Genomic DNA, 8,652 nt, shown 5'->3' on the forward strand with positions numbered 1-8,652 from the left:
AGCTGAATTTTTAAATCCATCCCAATAATCATTGCCTCAACTGTGAGTTTAATCCATTTATATTATGAGTACTGATATAATTATATAACTTCTATCTTATTTGGTAGATATTTCCTTTCTTCATGCTTATTTTTTTTCTTGCCTTCATTGGTGGAGTCCTCTACCTCTTCTGTTAGTTTAGAAATTAATGTTTTTAATCTTTTATTTTTTTCTAGAAATTTTAACATCATGTTTAATTTAAAAGTCTGAGTTACCTTGCTAAACAACATGGTACCTTAAAACATTTTAACTCTAATTCTAGTTACCCCTCATTCCTGAGTCACTGTCCTTGTCCTGGATTTTAGTTTTTTTTCTAACCAAACTATGGCTAATTCATAGAATGGTTTTATTCATATTTTCATCATTCTCTTTGTTATGTCTTTGCACCTCAACTTCCTGAGACCATTTTGCTTCTTCCTAAAGTACATCCTTTAGAAATTCTCTTAAATGTAGTTTATTGGTAGTAAGAATTTAATTTGGTTTCCCTGAGATATTTTTATCTTGCCACTGTTTCTGAAAGATATTTTGATGAGTAGGCAAACTCTAGACAGCCATTGTTTTTCAGTACATTGAAAATATTCCACCATTTATTGGACCATTTTTACACAGAAATGTGGGATTGAATCATCAGAAAGAAAGAAAGGCTGAAAATATGTTGTTGAAAGTCATTTTCAATCTATGTTGCCCCTTTGAAATTAATCTGCCTAACCTCTGGCTGCTTTTAAATTTCTACTGTCTTTGGTGTTCTTGGTATTCATTTTCTACCATAAGCTTTGCACACTGGCAGTATCATAGCCAATGAGGTTTATCCGAGGCGCAATTATTGATAATTGAAAACATTTTCTATTAATATGTTTTTAGATATGAGTATCTTTTTATTTATCTTGCTTTTAACCTGTTTGGATTCTTGAACTGGGATTCGTATTTTTCACCAGTTCTCAATAACTTATTCTGTCATTATTTTTTCATGTGTTATCTCTGCCCCATTCCCTTCTTTTTTTATTTTTTAATTTTTTAAAATTTTTTAAATTATTTATTTATGATAAAATAAATCACACACACACACACACAGAGAGAGAGAGAGAGGCAGAGACACAGGCAGAGGGAGAAGCAGGCTCCATGCACCGGGAGCCCAACGTGGGATTCGATCCCAGGTCTCCAGGATCGCGTCCTGGGCCAAAGGCAGGCACCAAACCGCTGCGCCACCCAGGGATCCCCCATTCCCTTCTACTGGAACCCATTTACATATATGTTAGATCTCCTTATGCTTTATCCTTCATGTAATACATACTCTTAGACTTTTCGTTTCTCTATGGGCATTCTGTGTAATTTCTACAACCATTTTTCTTTTAAATCATATCTTGAATTTCTCATTTCACTATTTTCACTTGTAGAAGTTACATTCCAAAACTTTTCAAGACAATTATTAATCTTCTGTTTCATTTTATTTCTAATTATCTCTTGTTTCTTTAAAACCACTGAACATAATTTATGTTGTATTATTGTATTGTAGTTGTGAGTCTATTCTGTTGTTTGTAATTTCTGGTCTCACTTGTGTGTGTTCATTGTGAACTCATGTTCCTTGGTACCTTATCTGAGGAAACTTCTAAGGTCTGGGATGCTTCTAACAAGCTCCTGAGAGTAACCAGTCTGGGACTTATTTCAACCAGATTCTCTGCTTAACTGTTTTGACTGCCAACACAGTGTGAATTCAAGCCCCATGTCCATGTAAATGAGGACCATTCTAAGTAATCACTTCATCTGATCTTTTTATTCTCCTTTCCCAAAGTTATGCTTCCTCAGTGAACTCCTTTATTCCTCATCTGAAGCATGTTTATACTGCTTCATAGTAAATTTGTTACTGATTTCATATTCCTTTAGGCACATTGTAATAAGTTTTATCAGAGATGTAAACTGAATTGTAACATTTTTAGACATTTATTAAAATAACGATGGCTTTCTTCCTTTAAAAATACAGTAAAATATACTTTTAAAAATTTATTTAAATTCAAGTTCATTAATATATACTGTATTATTGATTTCAGAGGTAGAATTTAGGGATAAAATATATTTTTCTTACCAGAAGGCCAACCTTGTATTTCTAGAATGCATGCTAGTGTACTTGCTCATGGATTGTTCTGGTGATAAATGATTGGTATTGATTTGCTCATAATTCTTTAGACTTTTGAATCTATTGAATTCTTTCCAACTTCCTTTGACACTTTTGGTACTGGGTTCATGCTAACTGTATAAAATGAATTAGGATGCTTTTTTTTTTTTTAAGATGCTTTTTCTACACTCTGGGACAGTTTACATGCATTTAGTAAGTATTTCTTCCTTGAAATATTAAAAACAATTTGTCTGTAAAACATCTGGATTTGATGTCATTTTTATTTTATTTAATTTTTTAAAGATTTTATATATTTATTCATGAGAGACAGAGAGGGGCAGAGACATAGAGAGAGAGAAGCAGGCTTCCTGTGGGAAGTTCGATACGGGACTCCATCCCAGACCCCCGTATCACACCCTGAGCCAAAGGCAGATGTCTCTGGTGCCTCTTAATGTCATTTTTAAAAAGAATTCTTGCAAAATTTTATCAAAGACTTCACTGATTTCCTATTGCAGATTTCTTGTTGTTTTCTAGAAAATAGTTCATTTCATCCAGATTTTCAAATTTATCTGCAGAGGCTAACACAGAATTTATAATTTAAAAATTTATGATTTTTATACTTTTATTTATCCTAATAAATAGTTTTGTTCTTTACAAGTTACTATTTTTCTTCTTCTTCTTTTTTTTTTTTTGCTAAGACTATACATTTTTTCTTCTTCAGTTGGGAATATTTATCCTGTCTTTAATTTTTTATTTATTTTTTTATTGGAGTTCAATTTGCCAACATATAGCATAATACCCAGTGCTCATACCATCAAGTGCCCCCCTCAGTGCCCGTCACCCAGTCACCCCCACGCCCACCTTCCTTTCCACTACCCCTTGTTTGTTTCCCAGAGTTAGGAGTTTCTCATGTTCTGTATCCCTCTCTGATATTTCCCACTCATTTTCTCTTTCCCCTTTATTCCCTTTCACTATTTTTTATATTCCCCAAATGAATGAGACCATATAATGTTTGTCTTTCTCTGATTGACTTATTTCACTCAGCATAATACCCTCCAGTTCCATCCACGTCGAAGCAAATGGTGGGTATTTGTCGTTTCTAATGGCTGAGTAATATTCCATTGTATACATAAACCACATCTTCTTTATCCACTCATCTTTCAGTGGACACCGAGGCTCCTTCCACAGTTTGGCTATTGTGGACATGGCTGCTAGAAACATCGGGGTGCAGGTGTCCCGGCGTTTCACTGCATCTATATCTTTGGGGTAAATCCCCAGCAGTGCAATTGCTGGGTCGTAGGGCAGATCTATTTTTAACTCTTTGAAGAACCTCCACACAGTTTTCCAGAGTGGCTGCACCAGTTCACATTCCCACCAACAGTGCAAGAAGGTTCCCCTTTCTCCACATCCTCTCCAACATTGGTTGTTTCTTGCCTTGTTAATTTTTCCCATTTTCACTGGTGTGAGGTGGTACCTCATTGCGGTTTTGATTTGTATTTCCCTGATGGCCAGTGATGCGGAGCATTTTCTCATGTGCTTGTTGGCCATGTCTATGTCTTCCTCTGTGAGATTTCTGTTCATGTCTTTTGCCCATTTCATGATTGGATTGTTTGTTTCTTTGGTGTTGAGTTTAATAAGTTCTTTATAGATCTTGGATACTAGCCCTTTATCTGATATGTCATTTGCAAATATCTTCTCCCATTCTGTAGGTTGTCTTTTAGTTTTGTTGACGGTTTCTTTTGCTGTGCAAAAGCTTCTTATCTTGATGAAGTCCCAATAGTTCATTTTTGCTTCTGTTTCTCTTGGCTTCATGGATGTGTCTTGCAAGTTACTGTGGCCAAGTTCAAAAAGGGTGTTGCCTGTGTTCTCTAGGATTTTGATGGAATCTTGTCTCACATTTAGATCATTCAACCATCTTGAGTGTATCTTTGTGTATGGTGTAAGAGAATGGTCCAGTTTCATTCTTCTGCATGTGGATGTCCAGTTTTCCCAGCACTATTTATTGAAGACAATGTCTTTTTTCCAGTGGATAGTCTTTCCTGCTTTGTCGAATATTAGTTGACCATAAAGTTGAGGGTCCACTTCTGGGCTCTCTATTCTGTTCCATTGATCTATGTGTCTGTTTTTTGCCAGTACCACACTGTCTTGATGAGTACAGCTTTGTATGACAACCTGAAATCTGGCAGTGTGATGCCCCCAGCTATGGTTTTCTTTTTTAATTTTCCCCTGGCTATTTGGGGTCTTTTCTGATTCCACACAAATCTTAAGATGATTTGTTCCAACTCTCTGAAGAAAGTCTATGGTATTTTGACAGGGATTGCATTAAATGTGTAAATTGCCCGGGTAGCATGGACATTTTCACAATATTAATTCTGCCAATCCATGAGCAGGGAATATTTTTCCATCTCTTTGTGTCTTCCTCAATTTCTTTCAGAAGCATTCTGTAGTTTTTAGGGTATAGATCCTTTACCTCTTTGGTTAGGTTTATTCCTAGGTATCTTATGCTTTTGGGTGCAATTGTAAATGGGATTGACTCCTTAATTTCTCTTTCTTCAGTCTCATTGTTAGTGTATAGAAATGCCACTGACTTCTGGGGATTGATTTTATATCCTGCCACACTGCTGAATTGTTGTATGAGCTCTAGCAATCTTGGGGTGGAGTCTTCTAGGTTTTCTATGTACAGTATCATGTCATCTGCAAAGAGGGAGAGTTTGACTTCTTCTTTGCCAATTTGAATGCCTTTTCTTTCTTTTTGTTGCCTGATTGCTGAGGCTAGGACTTCTAGTACTATGTTGAATAGCAGTGGTGAGAATGGACATTCCTGTCATGTTCCTGATCGTAGGGGAAAGGCTCCCAGTGTTTCCCCATTGAGAATGATATTTGCTGTGGGCTTTTCGTAGATGGCTTTTAAGATGCTGAGGAATGTTCCCTCTATCCCTACACTCTGAAGAGTTTTGATCAGGAATAGATGCTGTATTTTGTCAAATGCTTTCTCTGCATCTATTGAGAGGATCATATGGTTCTTGTCTTTTCTCTTGCTGATATGATCAATCACATTGATTGCTTTACGAGTGTTGAACCAGCCTTGCATCCCAGGGAAAAATCCCACTTGGTCATGGTGAATAATCTTCTTAATATATTGTTGGATCCTATTGGCTAGTATCTTGTTGAGAATTTTTGCATCCATGTTCATCAGGGATATTGGTCTATAATTCTCCTTTTTGGTGGGGTCTTTGTCTGGTTTTGGAATTAAGGTGATGCTGGTCTCATAGAATGAGTTTGGAAGTATTCCATCTCTTTTTATCTTTCTGAACAGCTTTAGTAGAATAGGTATGGTTTCTTCTTTAAACGTTTGATAGAATTCCCCTGGGAAGCCATCTGGCCCTGGACTTTTGTGTTTTGGGAGGTTTTTGATGAGTGCTTCAATTTCCTCCCTGGTTTTAGGCCTGTTCAGGTTTTCTATTTCTTCCTGTTCCAGTTTTAGTAGTTTGGTTTTCCAGAAATGCATCCATTTCTTCTAGATTGCCTAATATATCGGCATAAAGCTGCTCATAATAAGTTTTTAAGATCATTTGTATTTCCTTGGTATTGGTGGTGATCTCTCCTTTCTCATTCATGATTTATTAATTTGAGTCTTTTCTCTCTTCTTTTTAATAAGGCTGGCTAATGGTTTATCTATCTTATTAATTCTTTCAAAGAACCAACTCTGGTTTTGTTAATCTGTTCCACGGTTCTTCTGGTCTCTATTTCATTGAGTTCTGCTCGAATCTTTATTAACTCTCTTCTTCTGCTGGGTGTAGTAGGATCTATTTGCTGTTTTTTCTCCAGCTCCTTTAGGTGCAAGGTTAGCTTTTGTATTTGAGTTATTTCCAGTTTGTGGATGGATGCTTGTATTGCGATGTATTTCTCCCTTAGGACTGCTTTTGCTGCATCCCATAGATTTTGAACGGTTGTATCTTCATTCTCATTAGTTTCCATGAATCTTTTTAATTCTTCCCTAATTTCCTGGTTGACCCTTTCATTTTTTAGCAGGATGGTCCTTAACCTGCACGTGTTTGAAATCCTTCCAAACTTCTTCTTGTGATTTAGTTCTAATTTCAAAGCATTATGGTCTGAAAATATGCAGGGGACAATCTCAATCTTTTGGTATCGATTAAGACCTGATTTGTGACCCAGTATGTGATCTATTCTGGTGAAAGTTCCATGTGCACTTGAGAAGAATGTGTATTCAGTTGCGTTTGGATATGAAAGTCTGTAAATATCTGTGAAATCCATCTGGTCCAGCGTGTCATTTAAAGTTCTTGTTTCTTTGGAGATGTTGTGCTTAGAAAATCTGTCGATTGTAGAAAGCGCTATGTTCAAGTCATCAAGTATAAGTGTATTATTACATAAGTATGTCTTAACTTTGGTTAATTGCTTGATTGATATACTTGGCAGCTCCTACATTCGGGGCATAAATATTCATGATTGTTAGGTCCTCTTGTTGGATAGATCCTTTAAGTATGATAAGTGTCCCTCTTATGTCTTACTTTGTCTCTCTTTGGGATAAACTTTAATTTATCTGATATAAGGATGGCTATTCCTGCTTTCTTTTGAGGACCATTTGAATGGTAAATGGTTCTCTAACCTTTTATTTTCAGGCTGTAGGTGTCCTTATGTCTAAAATGAGTCTCTTGCAGACAGCAAATAGATGGGTTTTGCTTTTTTATCCAGTCTGAAACCCTGCGCCTTTTGATTGGGTCATTAAGCCCATTCACGTTCAGAGTTACTATTGAAAGATGTGAATTTGGTGTCATCATGATACCTATTCAGTCCCTGTTTTTGTGGATTGTTCCCTTGGACTTCCTCTTTCTATTACAGAATCCCCCTCCTGTCTTTAATTTTAATAGTTACTTTGACCTTTTCCAAAAGCATTCCTTTATCCTTCATTTCTCTAATTGTCAAAGTTAATTTTGACTCTATTTCTGATGAATATATAAAACTTTACTTACTTCCTCCTCCATCTATACCTCAATCTCAGGGTCTCATTAATTTTCAGCTTTTAATACCAGTTAATAAAGTTTATCCAAATATCACTAAATTATTGCTTTTCCCATTATTTATCCTTTTTGAAGAACTTAACATTTCACTCCATTTCATAAAGAGATTTACAATTATTTAAATTTATTTATATTTAAGTGGTTTCAGTTTCACTACAGTCTTTTGGTATGAGGTGGATTTAATAAACCAATTCTCTTTTATGTCTAAATTGGCTAGAATAATCTAAGTAGCTTCTTTTCTCAAGAAGTGGTATAATTTCTAAACACTTGCATATCTGAAAATGTCTTTCTTCCATTGTTTTCACCTGTGCAGGTATCTTCACTAGGTATAAAGTCTTGGGTTAAAATTTTCCCTCTCCAAAAGTTGAAGGGATAGTTTCCTATCAACTCCTGGCACTCCATGACGCTCACTGGGTTTTTCTTCTCTTGCAGGTAACTGGCTTTTGTTTGTTCTTGCCCTTATCCTCATAATTTAATACTTATATAATTAAATTATAATTTGTGTCTAAATTACAGGATGTGTCTTATTATTGAATGTTTTTCTCACTGATTTTTCTGGAACATGAGTTCATTCAATCTCTACATGTAGGTCTTTCTTCGGTCCCCCAAGTCTTTTTTTCTCCCCAAATCTTTATTCAACTCTTTGAACAAGGCTTCTGCTCCACCTGTTCTGTTCTCTTTCAGAAACATCAAATATCCAATGCTAAAGTGCCAACTTTTGTTCTGCCATCAGCTGTCCACTCTCTTGTTGGCACCATCTCTAGGTACTCTGTATTCTGAGAGCTGCTTTTTTTTTCTCGTGACACTGATTCTATTTTCTGATATGTCAATAATGATATATTTTTGTGTCTGCTGTGCATTTTTGCTTCTGCATTTAGTTCCTGTAAGTGTCACCATACTCACCTTACCCTGTTCTCTTTATGGCTTTCTGTTTCTGCTTCACAAACAGCATATTTTCTTATATTCTTTTGAAGAGATCAAAAGTTTCCTGAAAATTCCTCCCAGTTCCTGGAAATGAGATTATATACTGAGAGAGCTTAATTTTATGAGTGTTTAGGACAATGCTCCTTTTCTTAATTTTGCAGTATTCTGCCCCAAATCCAACCTCTTCTACTTTACTCCAACCTGTGGCTACTTCATTCATCTTTGGCTGTAGCAAGAAATATCCCCGGGTATTCAGACTAAGATATTTTTGCTTATTTTTCAGGTTTTTTTTTTTTAAGATTTTTGTTGTACATATATACTTTGGTGATAATTATTTTGGAAAAAATAAAAATAGAAAAAAATTCTTTCTTTAAAGTACTCTGAACAGCAGTTTTTGTGAATGCACAAAAATCAGTTTTTGTGAATCTAGGATATATACAAAAGTTATGATATGAAGATGGAAGGTAAAAGTTATGTACTTTTGCTTCAAAAACAAGAAACTGCTAACATATTAAGAAAGAATGACAATATGATCTAATC

The 8,652-nt window shown here is 35.5% G+C and overlaps 1 pseudogene; it reads left to right on the plus strand.

Annotated features, from left to right (window-relative positions):
* The first annotated feature begins 808 nt into the window (after window positions 1-808).
* LOC144324440 (U4 spliceosomal RNA) lies at window positions 809-934 on the plus strand (annotated as a pseudogene).
* The last annotated feature ends 7,718 nt before the right edge of the window (window positions 935-8,652 follow it).

This window comes from Canis aureus, chromosome 11 (genome assembly GCF_053574225.1).
Source record: "Canis aureus isolate CA01 chromosome 11, VMU_Caureus_v.1.0, whole genome shotgun sequence".
Taxonomy (NCBI): domain Eukaryota; kingdom Metazoa; phylum Chordata; class Mammalia; order Carnivora; family Canidae; genus Canis; species Canis aureus.